This window comes from Schistocerca serialis, chromosome 5 (genome assembly GCF_023864345.2).
Source record: "Schistocerca serialis cubense isolate TAMUIC-IGC-003099 chromosome 5, iqSchSeri2.2, whole genome shotgun sequence".
Taxonomy (NCBI): domain Eukaryota; kingdom Metazoa; phylum Arthropoda; class Insecta; order Orthoptera; family Acrididae; genus Schistocerca; species Schistocerca serialis.
This window is the reverse complement of record NC_064642.1, coordinates 712,841,973-712,856,285: the sequence shown is the minus strand read 5'-3', so window position 1 is coordinate 712,856,285 and position 14,313 is coordinate 712,841,973. Positions and strand designations below refer to the sequence as shown.

Genomic DNA, 14,313 nt, shown 5'->3' with positions numbered 1-14,313 from the left:
ACACCGGTGTGTCAGACCCACCATACTTGCTCCGGACACTGCGAGAGGGCTGTACAAGCAATGATCACACACACGGCACAGCGGACACACCAGGAACCGCGGTGTTGGCCGTCGAATGGCGCTAGCTGCGCAGCATTTGTGCACCGCCGCCGTCAGTATCAGCCAGTTTGCCGTGGCATACGGAGCTCCATCGCAGTCTTTAACACTGGTAGCATGCCGCGACAGCGTGGACGTGAACCGTATGTGCAGTTGACGGACTTTGAGCGAGGGCGTATAGTGGGCATGTGGGAGGCCGGGTGGTCGTACCGCCGAATTGCTCAACACGTGGGGCGTGAGGTCTCCACAGTACATCGATGTTGTCGCCAGTGGTCGGCGGAAGGTGCACGTGCCCGTCGACCTGGGACCGGACCGCAGCGACGCACGGATGCATGCCAAGACCCTAGGATCCTACGCAGTGCCGTAGGGGACCGCACCGCCACTTCCCAGCAAATTAGGGACACTGTTGCTCCTGGGGTATCGGCGAGGACCATTCGCAACCGTCTCCATGAAGCTGGGCTACGGTCCCGCACACCGTTAGGCCGTCTTCCGCTCACGCCCCAACATCGTGCAGCCCGCCTCCAGTGGTGTCGCGACAGGCGTGAATGGAGGGACGAATGGAGACGTGTCGTCTTCAGCGATGAGAGTCGCTTCTGCCTTGGTGCCAATGATGGTCGTATGCGTGTTTGGCGCCGTGCAGGTGAGCGCCACAATCAGGACTGCATACGACCGAGGCACACAGGGCCAACACCCGGCATCATGGTGTGGGGAGCGATCTCCTACACTGGCCGTACACCACTGGTGATCGTCGAGGGGACACTGAATAGTGCACGGTACATCCAAACCGTCACCGAACCCATCGTTCTACCATTCCTAGACCGGCAAGGGAACTTGCTGTTCCAACAGGACAATGCACGTCCGCATGTATCCCGTGCCACCCAACGTGCTCTAGAAGGTGTAAGTCAACTACCCTGGCCAGCAAGATCTCCGGATCTGTCCCCCATTGAGCATGTTTGGGACTGGATGAAGCGTCGTCTCACGCGGTCTGCACGTCCAGCACGAACGCTGGTCCAACTGAGGCGCCAGGTGGAAATGGCATGGCAAGCCGTTCCACAGGACTACATCCAGCATCTCTACGATCGTCTCCATGGGAGAATAGCAGCCTGCATTGTTGTAAAGGTGGATATACACTGTACTAGTGTCGACATTGTGCATGCTCTGTTGCCTGTGTCTATGTGCCTGTGGTTCTGTCAGTGTGATCATGTGATGTGTCTGACCCCAGGAATGTGTCAATAAAGTTTCCCCTTCCTGGGACAATGAATTCACGGTGTTCTTATTTCAATTTCCAGGAGTATATATATATATATATATATATATATATATGTGTGTGTGTGTGTGTGTGTGTGTGTGTGTGTCTGTGTGTGTATTTATACGCACATAGAAATACTGAAATCATGTTTCCTGTCAGCTCAGTCTGAAGATCTATAACAGTAAAATAGATAGATGTGACTCGCTGACTTAAGAGCTAACAAAGGATCATATTAGTCTCTCTCCAACAAATAAGAACCTACAACAAAATTTTTAAACTTTTACCATACTCGACTCGTCGTCAGATAAAGTACGGACTAAGTCTCCACATAAATTTACTTCCGCACTTGAGTCAGTATACACTCATGCTTATAAAAAAAAATGGTTCAAATGGCTCTGAGCACTATGGGACTTAACATCTGTGGTCATCAGTCCCCTAGAACTTGGAACTACTTAAACCTAACTAACCTAAGGACATCACATACATCCATGCCCGAGGCAGGATTCGAACCTGCGACCGTAGCAGTCGCGCGGTTCCGGACTGAGCGCCTAGAACCGCTAGACCACAGCGGCCGGCTCATGCTCATAAATTAAAGATAATTGCAGAATGTGGTGCCACACAACTGGCGCTAATAGCATAGGCACATAGGGAAGACACACGACACAGATCTGTAAGTCCACGGTATTGGTGGTAAGTTAGAAAACGTCCCGAAACACATGTGCTACAAAACGCCACTGTATCCTGCAATGTACCCCAACATCAATGTAGGATATGATCACGATGTACACGTACACAGGCCGCACAACGGGTTGGCATACTCTGGATCAGGTGGTCGAGCAGCTGCTGGGGTACAGCCTCCCATTCTTGCACCAGTGCCTGTCGGAGCTCCTGAAGTGTCCTAGGGGTGTGAAGACGTGTGAAGACGTCGAACGAGAGCATCCCAGACGTGTTCCACGGGCTTTAGGTCTGGAGAACAGGCAGGCCACTCCATTCGCCTGATATCTTCTGTTTCAAGGTACTCCTCCACAATGGCATCTCGGTGGGGCCGTGCGTTATCATCCATCAGGAGGAAGGTGCGACCCACTGCACCCCTGAAAAGGCGGACATACTGGTGCAAAATGACGTCCCGATACACCTGACCTGTTACAGTTCCTCGGTCAAAGACATGCAGGAGTGTACGTGCACCAATCATAATCCCATCCCACACCACCAAACCACTACCTCCATACAGGCCCCTTTCAAGGTCATTAAGGGGTTGGTGTCTGGTTCCTGGTTCACATCAAATGAAAACCCGGCGAGAATCACTGTTCAGACTATACCTGGACTCGTCCGTGAACATAACCTGGGACCTCTGTTCCAATGACCATATACTGTGTTATTGACACTCGGCTTTACGGGCTCTCCTGTGACCAGGGGTCGGTGGAATGTACCTTGCAAGTCTCCGGGCGAATAAACCATGTCTGTTCAGTCGTCTGTAGACTGTATGTCTGTAGATAATTGTTCCAGTGGCAGCTGTAACGTCCTGAGCAAGGCTACCTGCAGTACTCCGTGACCGTCTGCAGGCACTGATGGTGGAGATATCGGTCTTCTTGTGGTGCTGTACGCTGTGGACGTCCCGTACTGTAGCGCCTGGACACGTTTACTGTCAGCTGGAATCGTTGCAATAATGCTGAGATCACACTTTGTGGCACACGGAGGGCCCGTACCACGTCCTGCTGTGTTTGACCAGCCTCCAGTCATCCTAGTATTCAACCCCTCATAATGTCATCAGTATGTGCTCCTTGAGCCATTTTCAACACACAGTCATCATTAGCATGTCTGAAAATGTCTAAACGTCTGCTCACTTGCTGCACCGTACCCTCACATGCACCAACACACCTCTGCGTATGTGGACTGCTGCCAGCACCACCGTGCGACGGCCGCAGGTCAAATGCATCGCATGGTCATACCCTGAGGTGATTTAAGCCCGCAAACCGCCCACCACAGCGTTGTTCCACCATGTATCAGCATTATCCTTAATCTATGAGCATGAGTGTATAAAAGGCACTTAGTTAAACTGTGGCGTGCACTCACTTGTTTGACGAGGCACCACAGACTGGTGGATCCTCCCGCAGAACTAGGAATCAGAGTGGAAACAGACTGTACCCAGTTTGAAGGTGGGCGAGTGTGACTTGATCCCGTCGCAGTGACCAGTGTGAGAGGTACACCCCTGACGGATAGTTGCCTGTACAGTGGTTTGACGAAAATATGGAAACACAGCGAGAAACGCACGCTTGAACCTAAATACAGACGCCAGACAAGACTGAAGGTGGCATTCATGCAATGTCCTGAATACATTTCAAGCGTCATCCGTGGTCACAACAGTGTTCTGTGAAGTTGTGAGTGCATTACGTTGAAAGTAAGTGGACTCAACATGGTCATCTTCTTGGTGTTCGTACTGTGGGCTCTTCCGTAATGCCGTCCTCACACGGGACAAGTTTGTCATCGCGAAGCAGGCGGCCTTGGAACAGATCACAGATGGTGTCCGTAGTCGATGTACGCTCTGAAACGACCTGCTACATCTTAGGGAACGTGATCCTCATCGTACTTTGCGACCTCATCGCTCTCCAGTGGTGGTTTGTAGCATCTGGAGCATAAGTCAAAGGTTCCTCTCGAAAATGGACGCGAGTAAAATAGCTGTAGTAATTCTATTATAAATTGCCGAAGGAAAGCGGGTTAACTCTTAAGAGACGATTCTGGTCTCATCGAAGGCCTGAACAGCGAATATTACTACACAACGATCTGTATATCTTTAATGCCTCGGGCATGGATGTGTGTGATATCCTTAGGTTCAAAAATGGTTCAAATGGCTCTGAGCACTATGGGACTTAACTACTGAGGTCATCAGTCCCCTAGAACTTAGAACTACTTAAACCTAACTAACCTAAGGACATCACACACATCCATGCCCGAGGCAGGATTCGAACCTGCGACCGTAGCGGTCACGCGGTTCCAAAGTGACGCGCTTAGAACCGCACGGCCACACCGGCCGGTCCTTAGGTTAGTTAGGTTTAAGTAGTTCTAGGGGACTGATGACCTCAGAAGGTAAGTCACATAGTGCACAGAGCCATTTGAACCACGTCAATTATAACACCGCAAACATCAGGAAGCCTTTCTCTACTGATATCTTATTTCCTGTCATTTTATTATAAAAAATCGCAGCTAAAGTGACACGTTTTCCAGAGAGCCTCAATTTGCTGATGTTTTGAAACAGGTCATATTCATACCATGTACATTATTACAAAGAAAACCCATAAAATACCTAGTTAACTCAATACAATATGGCGGCTCCTGATTTCCGCTTGTGACGTAAAATTATGTCATAGCTCACTGTTCACATTGCTCTCCACTAGGTAAAAATCTGCCATGCCAGAGCTTCTCTTCACTTCACGCTGTGCAATGTAGCATAAGGTAGAACGCTGCGATGCCTCCAGTCCCTGGTCCACTGGTCCACGTGTGTTTTCACCTCCCGTGACAGGACGGCTTAACCAAGGGTAGCCGAATTGTTTGCTGCATCCTATCGAACATTTATACGCATACAGAGGAAGCGGAAAAACAGCATCCACGAAGTGACAAGGCGGACGAATGTAAGTTGAGTGATCGTGACGGGCGGTCATTGAAGAGGATCGTGACGAAAAGTAAGAGACGATAACTGCTAAAGACACTCCAGAGCTGAATGCCGCACTCACGGACCGTGTCAGCACGAAACAACATGAAGGGAGTTCCAGAAGCAATGAATTGCAGGTCGCGCTGGAATTCCAAAACCACCCACCAGTGATTCAGCTGACTGTAAAAAGGGAAACGTGGTGCCGAAGTCCTGAAACATGATCTATGGAGCAGTGGAAGAACGTCATTTAGTCGGATCAGTCTTGTTCCATCCTGTCTCCCGATTTTGGCCGAGTTTACGTATCAAGAGTGAAACACGGAGGAGGTTCGGTGATGATTTTGGCAGCCTTATCGTGGTATACCATGGACACACGGCTACTCTGCAAGGCCGCATTACTGTAAAGGATTATGTGACCTTTTTGACTGATTAGGCCCATCCCTCGTTACAATGTTTGTCCCCAATGGTGATGCTGTGTTCCAGGATGACATTGCCCCTCTTCACACGGATCACACAGTCCAGGACTGGTTTTATGAGGACGTGGATGAAGTGTCGCGCTCGTATGGCCACCACAGTCCTCAGATGTCAATGTTACTGAGCCTTTGTGGGCTGCTTAGGAGAGAAGGATACTTGACGCTTGATCGCTATCCACCTCCAAGATCGTTACCTGAACTTGCACGAACAATGGTCTAAGAACTTCCTCGAAACCATATAAGACGTATTCATCCAGTCCGAGACGATTGGAAGCGGATTTTAATGCCAACGGTTTTTCTACACTTTATTTGGAATGGAAATGTGTTGTGAATTTGGTGTTTCAATATTTTTGGCCACCCACTGTATATGCCCTTCACTGTCAGCAATTATACTTACGACAGTTGCTTGGTGCTCTCACTCAACAATGAGATGGCACTCATAGGGAAATGGCACATTACGTCGTGTTTTACTCTCTTTAGGTCCAAGCAAAAGGTAAGGGAACATACAGAGTGTTAAAGAAAAAGGTTGTCACAAATTCCTACGGGAGGTAATATTGGTCAAAAGAAGAAGAAAGTTTCTTATGTCCGGAAACGAATACCTATTGAGATATGGGTAACTGAAGATGCGAAGTTCACAGTTTAAATTTTATTTACAGATGAGACAGGGTTCACTAGAGATGGCATATTAAATTACCAGATTATGCACGCGTGAGCAGAAAAATTGTTCAGATGGCTCTGAACACTATGGGACTTAACATCTGAGGTCATCAGTCCCCTACACTTAGAACTACTTAAACCTAACTAACCTAAGGACATCACAGACATCCATGCCCGAGGCAGGATTCGAACCTGCGACCATAGCAGCAGCGCAGTTCCGGACTGAAGCGCCTACAACCGCTCGGCCACAGTGGCCGGCTATGTGAGCAGAAGCAGATCATTAACTATCATGGAGGTGAAGCATTGGGACCACTTCAGTATCAATAAATAGGCAGGAGTTGTTGCCAAGTTACAATTTACGAAACAGATTAACAGATGGTCTTTGTCACCGATTTCTGTGAAGTGAAATACCAGCGCTACTGGAGGACGATACCCTTGCAGAAAGACAAAAACTGTATTTTATGGACTTAGGGGCACTATCCCATCTTCTACAGATCGCAAGACAGTACCTCACCGCAACGTTTCTTGTGCGATCGATTGGTTGAGGAAGGCTGATAGCTCGGCCTCCCCGTTCACCGAAGTGGATTTCTTTCGATTTCTGACTGTGGATGCATCTACAAGCTTTGCACTGCGCCCAGCCTATCGACAATGCGCAGCCGTTACAGAAGCGTGTGAATGCATGTAACGCAGTTCGAATGGAGCCAGGAGTATTTCAAAGAGAGCGTCATTCACTGCAAAGAAGAGCTGAAAGATGATTCATAAGACGTGACAAACAGGTACAGCACTGCCTATACCGTCTGCTTCTATGTAACAAACAGATAGGAATGAGAGTCTAGTCGGATTCAAACATCACTTCCAGAGAGAAATTAACGTTGGGGGATGACCTGCAAGAATATGGTATGACCCTGTTGTTTGTCTAATGTAATCAACAGTACGACGAAGAAGCAGCACTGATAACTTGCCAGCTTTCACTGCACAGAGCTAGAACTGACATTTAAACATTACAAATAAATAGTAAGAAAAAATAATTTCGTTTAAAAGTTGTCGGAATAGACAAGTAGTCACGACGGACGGTAGGACATACTTGTTAATGTGGACACTTATCACAAAACGTAATATTAGTGTGCAAACGGCAATTAATTCCATTTTTAAAGAAATCTTTAAGTTGTACTTCACAGCTCTGGAAAAGTGAGTAAAATAAATAAGAGAATAAAGAATGATTTAAAAATAGTTTTGTGGTGATGTATAATTGTCCTGTAAATGAAATATAAAGGCTGTTCCAAACGATTTAACGATTCCACTGCACGCAAAAACTACGTGATACGGTATTGCTACTAGAGCGCCGAAGATAAAAGTGAATGTAGCTTTGTATAAACAGGTGAAACGCGAGATCTGAAATGCTGTGAAAGGATTCGTAAACAAAGAGCACACATAGAGCAGCAGTTTCAGATTTCTGTGAATTTACTTCACCGGGAGACCTTTCCCTGCCGCTTGGATCAACTGTGCGCTGCATGTAGTCACTTACTGTGCCAAATATTTACAAACCATCAGTAGCTTTGTGAACGCATGTGATCCTCGAAGTACAACGTCAGTGTGAATTTCCCAACAGTTGAAATTCGATGACGGCATTTCCTGATTTTTGTGATCTGGAAAGCATGTTCAAGAAATTATCATGAAATTCAGTTCTGTACGACAAAGCGATAGAGTAGCAGTAAAGGAAAAAGTCGAAGTACGCTGTAAAAGCGAAATAATAAAAGAGAAAGAAAAAAAGAATATGAACGTACTTCTGCGATAGAATAAATATTATTCTTAAAATCTGCTGACTTTTCGAGTAATAACTACACAGCATCAAATATCTCTAGGTTTCAGAGAAGTCGATTTATCCTGTGCTATCTAAAGTACGTAGTCACTGCTACTTTTTACATAAAGGGCAGGAACACGAAGCGTTAGGACAGTACATCTCTGTAAAATACTGAGATAAAAACCGTCTTCCACACAACTCGGCATGCTGGCATAGAGAACAGTGAATGTCTTGGAATTGAAATATTTTTATTGTAATTTAGAGCTTCCGCGTGTACAAATGGTATCATCGCCAGTTTCACAAAACCTATCCCAGCCTGTCTGAAATGTTACTATGTATCTTATCCAAGAGTGTGTAGTCGTACATGGACGCTAAATTGATTTTGTGATTAGTTTTCCCAGTATTTTACTTTCCTCCCGTTTGTTTCTTTTTTAAGCAGATCATTTGACTATGTCCTTCTAAGACATCGAAACCGGTCGTGATACTATAAGCAAGATGTGCGAAGGGAAAATAGAATAAAAGATTTTCTTAAAAACATTCGTTTTGTGATAGGTTTTGAAGACGTACGAGGGTAATCCCAAGGACAGCGGGGGAAAATCACGGGTGTTGTCGGTCAACGGATCACTACGTCCCTCAGTAACAGCGAGCGATTCAGCCTGAGATCCCTGCCGGAGAAGATCAGCTAAAGTCAATTTTTTATGCTATTCGTATGTAGGTTTTAATACCATCACACGCCACGGACAATTAGTACGGAAATGACCGGTTTAATTACAATAATAACATGTTCAAATGGTTCAAATGGCTCTGAGCACTATGGGACTTTACTTCTGAGGTCATTAGTCCCCTAGAACTTAGAACTTAACTAACCTCACGCACATATCCAGGATTCGAACCTGCGACCGTAGGGACCTCGCGGTTCCAGACTGTAGCGCCTAGAACCACTCGGCCACCATGGCCGGCAATAACATATTCCTTCTTGGCCACTGTACGTAATATGGACCCTATAACCACATACCTGTAGATGAGAAGGAATATGTTTTTTGATCATCATTTCCACCGACTGAATACCACTATAGACCTGTAAGCGGTGCTGAACAGACCTGCGTTCCTTTCGAATATGACGTATTTCCCCATAAGGAAGCAAAACGGGTCTCAGAAAACAGCCGTCTACCTCGAGCGGAAGGTTAAGCACCCGGACATTCGTATGTATCACTTCTGCAATTGCCAAAAGAATCATACTAGTGGAACCACACGGTGCGTAAAGGGTACCTGAGAACCGTGACAAAGTATCCTATCAACCTGGAGCGGGTCAAGAAACTTAACAAAAAATACACTTAATTCACTGTCAAAATATGCAGTATGCACCTGATCAGTAGTGACTTCAATTGTATCGACTAATTAGTCATGTATCGCCAAAGAACCGGGCTGGACGTGAAGCGTGGATTTGTCGAAGTTGAAGCTGATAGTACGTGTACGTGGTATTTTCGTGGGAACCATAGTGGACACCACTACGCCGCGACAGGAAGGTCCGCACGAACACCAACCAGCGATGCGACGCGCACGGAGACCAACACGACACTAAACGGACACGAGGAGAACACCCAGCGCTACGGTAGAGGCGGAACTAATGGCACAACCTAGTCGCCCGACGCGTGAAGCGGGAACTAAGAACCGTTCAGCTATTGGGGCGGACAACAGGTCTACTAAAGAGACTGCTTACACCACACTTGACCGCCCTATTCTGGAGTACTGGTGTGCGGTGTGGTATCCGCATCAGGTGGGACTGACGGATGACATCGAAAAAGTACAAAGAAGGGCAGCTCGTTTTGTACTATCGCGAAGTAGGGGAGAAAGTGCCTCAGACATGATACGAGAATTGGAGTGGCTATCATTAAAACAAACGCGTTTTTCGTTGCGATGGGATCTTCTCATGAAATTTTAATCACCAGTTTTCTCCTCTGATCCTGAAAACATTCTGTTGGTACCCATCTACATAGGGAGAAATGATCATCATGACAAAATAAGAGAAATCAGGGCTCGCACTGAAAATTTAAGTGCTCGTTTTTCCCGCGTGCCGTTCGAGAGCGGAACGGTAGAGAGACAGCTTGAAGATGGTTCATTTAACCCTCTGCCAGGCACTTTATTGTGAATAGCACAGCAACCACGTAGATGTTGATGTAGATGCTACGTTATAACTTCAATCTATACCTGAGCTTCTAAGCTCCGCTTTGTGCTACTCTCGTTCCTCGTGCTGGTTTCTTTTTCTCTTATAACGGTGCAGATACTACCTGTAACGCATCAGCTGTACCGTTTAAAGTTTCAACTCGACTAACATATGCAACTGATGTTTTGATCGGTAATCGGGTATCTGCAACTTGACACTGATTGTTAGAGTCATCTCCTCAAAACTACGCCAAGTGTTTTCTGGTTTTACGCTTTGCAGTGCTCGTATTTGCCAGTCCTACCCTGCTCTAAGGTTATTTACTTTATCCTGCCCAGTTTGCTCTTGACGCTTCAGTGCCTTTGTAATTGTACGTTTCACTCGTTGCAAAACCTCTTTCAATGATTTTGCGAACTGCTTCACATATCTGCCCTGCATTCTTATCTCTGTCTCGTACAGTGAAAGACCTGTCCCTGCGCAGGTTTTTGAGTTGTACATGCTCACCACCTGGTTCATATACACATCCCAATCCAAATGCTGACTATTCACGTAGTGTCTTAGCATCTTCGATATGGTACAATGGACTCATTTAGTACAATCGTTACCTTTTGGGTGGATTGGACTAGTATGCAAATACTTTACTTTCAAGAGACAACACAACTGTTTCATCAGATCAGACAAACAATTAGTTTATCTAGATCTTTTGAAAAAACGATGATGTTAAATAGACCAAGGATATTTTGGTTTTAATCCTTGAAGGACTCCATACAATAAGCGGTGAAGTGTAGCAGTTATGTTTTTTAACCCCAAAGGCATTCTGCGAACTGGTAGTTACCGTATGATATAAAAGCTAAATCAAAGGGCTCTCAGCACTAAGGGACTTAACATCTGAGGTCATCAGTCCCCTAGAACTTAGAACTACTTAAACCTAACGAACCTAAGGACATCACACACAACCATACCCGCGGCAGGATTCTAACCTGCGACCGTAGCGGTCGCGCGGTACCAGACTGCAGCGCCTAGAACCGCTCGGTCACAACGGCCGGCTTATAAAAGCTATTTTCGGCCTGTCTTCTGGGCATAATTCAGTCATATACTTCACTCTGGTGATAACCCCTCCTTAAAACTATCATAGAAAAGAATTTACATTGTCCTAAGTTATCCCAAGTTATTCAAAGATTCAGTAATACACTCCTGGAAATTGAAATAAGAACACCGTGAATTCATTGTCCCAGGAAGGGGAAACTTTATTGACACATTCCTGGGGTCAGATACATCACATGATCACACTGACAGAACCACAGGCACATAGACACAGGCAACAGAGCATGCACAATGTCGGCACTAGTACAGTGTATATCATCCTTTCGCAGCAATGCGGGCTGCTATTCTGCCATGGAGACGATCGTAGAGATGCTGGATGTAGTCCTGTGGAACGGCTTGCCATGCCATTTCCACCTGGCGCCTCAGTTGGACCAGCGTTCGTGCTGGACGTGCAGACCGCGTGAGACGACGCTTCATCCAGTCCCAAACATGCTCAATGGGGGACAGATCCGGAGATCTTGCTGGCCAGGGTAGTTGACTTACACCTTCTAGAGCACGTTGGGTGGCACGGGATACATGCGGACGTGCATTGTCCTGTTGGAACAGCAAGTTCCCTTGCCGATCTAGGAATGGTAGAACGATGGGTTCGATGACGGTTTGGATGTACCGTGCACTATTCAGTGTCCCCTCGACGATCACCAGTGGTGTACGGCCAGTGTAGGAGATCGCTCCCCACACCATGATGCCGGGTGTTGGCCCTGTGTGCCTCGGTCGTATGCAGTCCTGATTGTGGCGCTCACCTGCACGGCGCCAAACACGCATACGACCATCATTGGCACCAAGGCAGAAGCGACTCTCATCGCTGAACACGACACGTCTCCATTCGTCCCTCCATTCACGCCTGTCGCGACACCACTGGAGGCGGGCTGCACGATGTTGGGGCGTGAGCGGAAGACGGCCTAACGGTGTGCGGGACCGTAGCCCAGCTTCATGGAGACGGTTGCGAATGGTCCTCGCCGATACCCCAGGAGCAACAGTGTCCCTAATTTGCTGGGAAGTGGCGGTGCGGTCCCCTACGGCACTGCGTAGGATCCTACGGTCTTGGCGTGCATCCGTGCGTCGCTGCGGTCCGGTCCCAGGTCGACGGGCACGTGCACCTTCCGCCGACCACTGGCGACAACATCGATGTACTGTGGAGACCTCACGCCCCACGTGTTGAGCAATTCGGCGGTACGTCCACCCGGCCTCCCGCATGCCCACTATACGCCCTCACTCAAAGTCCGTCAACTGCACATACGGTTCACGTCCACGCTGTCGCGGCATGCTACCAGTGTTAAAGAATGCGATGGAGCTCCGTATGCCACGGCAAACTGGCTGACACTGACGGCGGCGGTGCACAAATGCTGCGCAGCTACCGCCATTCGACGGCCAACACCGCGGTTCCTGGTGTGTCCGCTGTGCCGTGCGTGTGATCATTGCTTGTACAGCCCTCTCGCAGTGTCCGGAGCAAGTATGGTGGGTCTGACACACCGGTGTCAATGTGTTCTTTTTTCCATTTCCAGGAGTGTATTTGGAATCAGATATACATCGGTTACTGTAAGTTCATTTACAAACCTGTAATCACAACAGAATCTATATTTTCTTGTTCAGTCAGGTGACTTTTTTTGGCATGATAACTATCTTGGCTGACCAAGGACTATCGATGTGGCTCTGTTAATGCCTTCCTTAAGCTGATGATCTATGAGCTGTTCTATTAATAGCTGGAGATGTTTTGGTAACCTATATGCTTACTGTGCGATGGTGCATGACTACCTGATGCAATCCAATGCTGTTTTATGGACATGACTGGTATAGGGCCTTATGAATTACACTAAACTCCCTACCAGATTAGCAGTGATTCCATGAATGATCAATAATAACTCTATAAGACACTAAACTTTTTATGTAACACAGAAATGCTGATGATTTGCTTGAGATTGTACTTTATCTCTGACCTACTGTTGACTTCTTCATCAAGTACAGGGTGTTTCAAAAATGACCGGAATATTTGAAACGGCAATAAAAACTAAACGAGCAGCGATAGAAATACACCGTTTGTTGCAATACGCTTGGGACAACAGTACATTTTCAGGCGGACAAACTTTCGAAATTACAGTAGTTACAATTTTCAACAACAGATGGCGCTGCAAGTGATGTGAAAGATATAGAAGACAACGCAGTCTGTCGGTGCGCCATTCTGTACGTGGTCTTTCTGCTGTAAGCGTGTGCTGTTCACAACGTGCAAGTGTGCTGTAGACAACATGGTTTATTCCTTAGAACAGAGGATTTTTCTGGTGTTGGAATTCCACCGCCTAGAACACAGTGTTGTTGCAACAAGACGAAGTTTTCAACGGAGGTTTAATGTAAACAAAGGACCGAAAAGCGATACAATAAAGGATCTGTTTGAAAAATTTCAACGGACTGGGAACGTGACGGATGAACGTGCTGGAAAGGTAGGGCGACCGCGTACGGCAAGCACAGAGGGCAACGCGCAGCTAGTGCAGCAGGTGATCCAACAGCGGCCTCGGGTTTCCGTTCGCCGTGTTGCAGCTGCGATCCAAATGACGCCAACGTCCACGTATCGTCTCATGCGCCAGAGTTTACACCTTCATCCACACAAAATTCAAACGCGGCAACCCCTCAGCGCCGCTACCATTGCTGCACGAGAGACATTCGCTAACGATATAGTGCACAGGATTGATGACGGCGATATGCATGTGGGCAGCATTTGGTTTACTGACGAAGCTTATTTTTACCTGGACGGCTTCGTCAATAAACAGAACTGGCGCATATGGGGAACCGAAAAGCCCCATGTTGCAGTCCCATCGTCCCTGCATCCTCAAAAAGTACTGGTCTGGGCCGGCATTTCTTCCAAAGGAATCATTGGCCCATTTTTCAGATCCGAAACGATTACTGCATCACGCTATCTGGACATTCTTCGTGAATTTGTGGCGGTACAAACTGCTTTAGACGACACTGCGAACACCTCGTGGTTTATGCAAGATGGTGCCCGGCCACATCGCACGGCCGACGTCTTTAATTTCCTGAATGAATATTTCGATGATCGTGTGATTGCTTTGGGCTATCCGAAACATACAGGAGGCGGCGTGGATTGGCCTCCCTATTCGCCAGACATGAACCCCTGTGACT

General features: G+C 47.2%; 1 long non-coding RNA gene across 1 annotated transcript in view; it reads right to left on the bottom strand.

Moving 5' to 3' along the window:
* Nucleotides 1-14,313, bottom strand: part of LOC126480944 (uncharacterized) — a 179,314-nt gene that overhangs the window by 139,325 nt on the left and 25,676 nt on the right. The gene's annotated exons all lie outside the window — the stretch shown is intronic.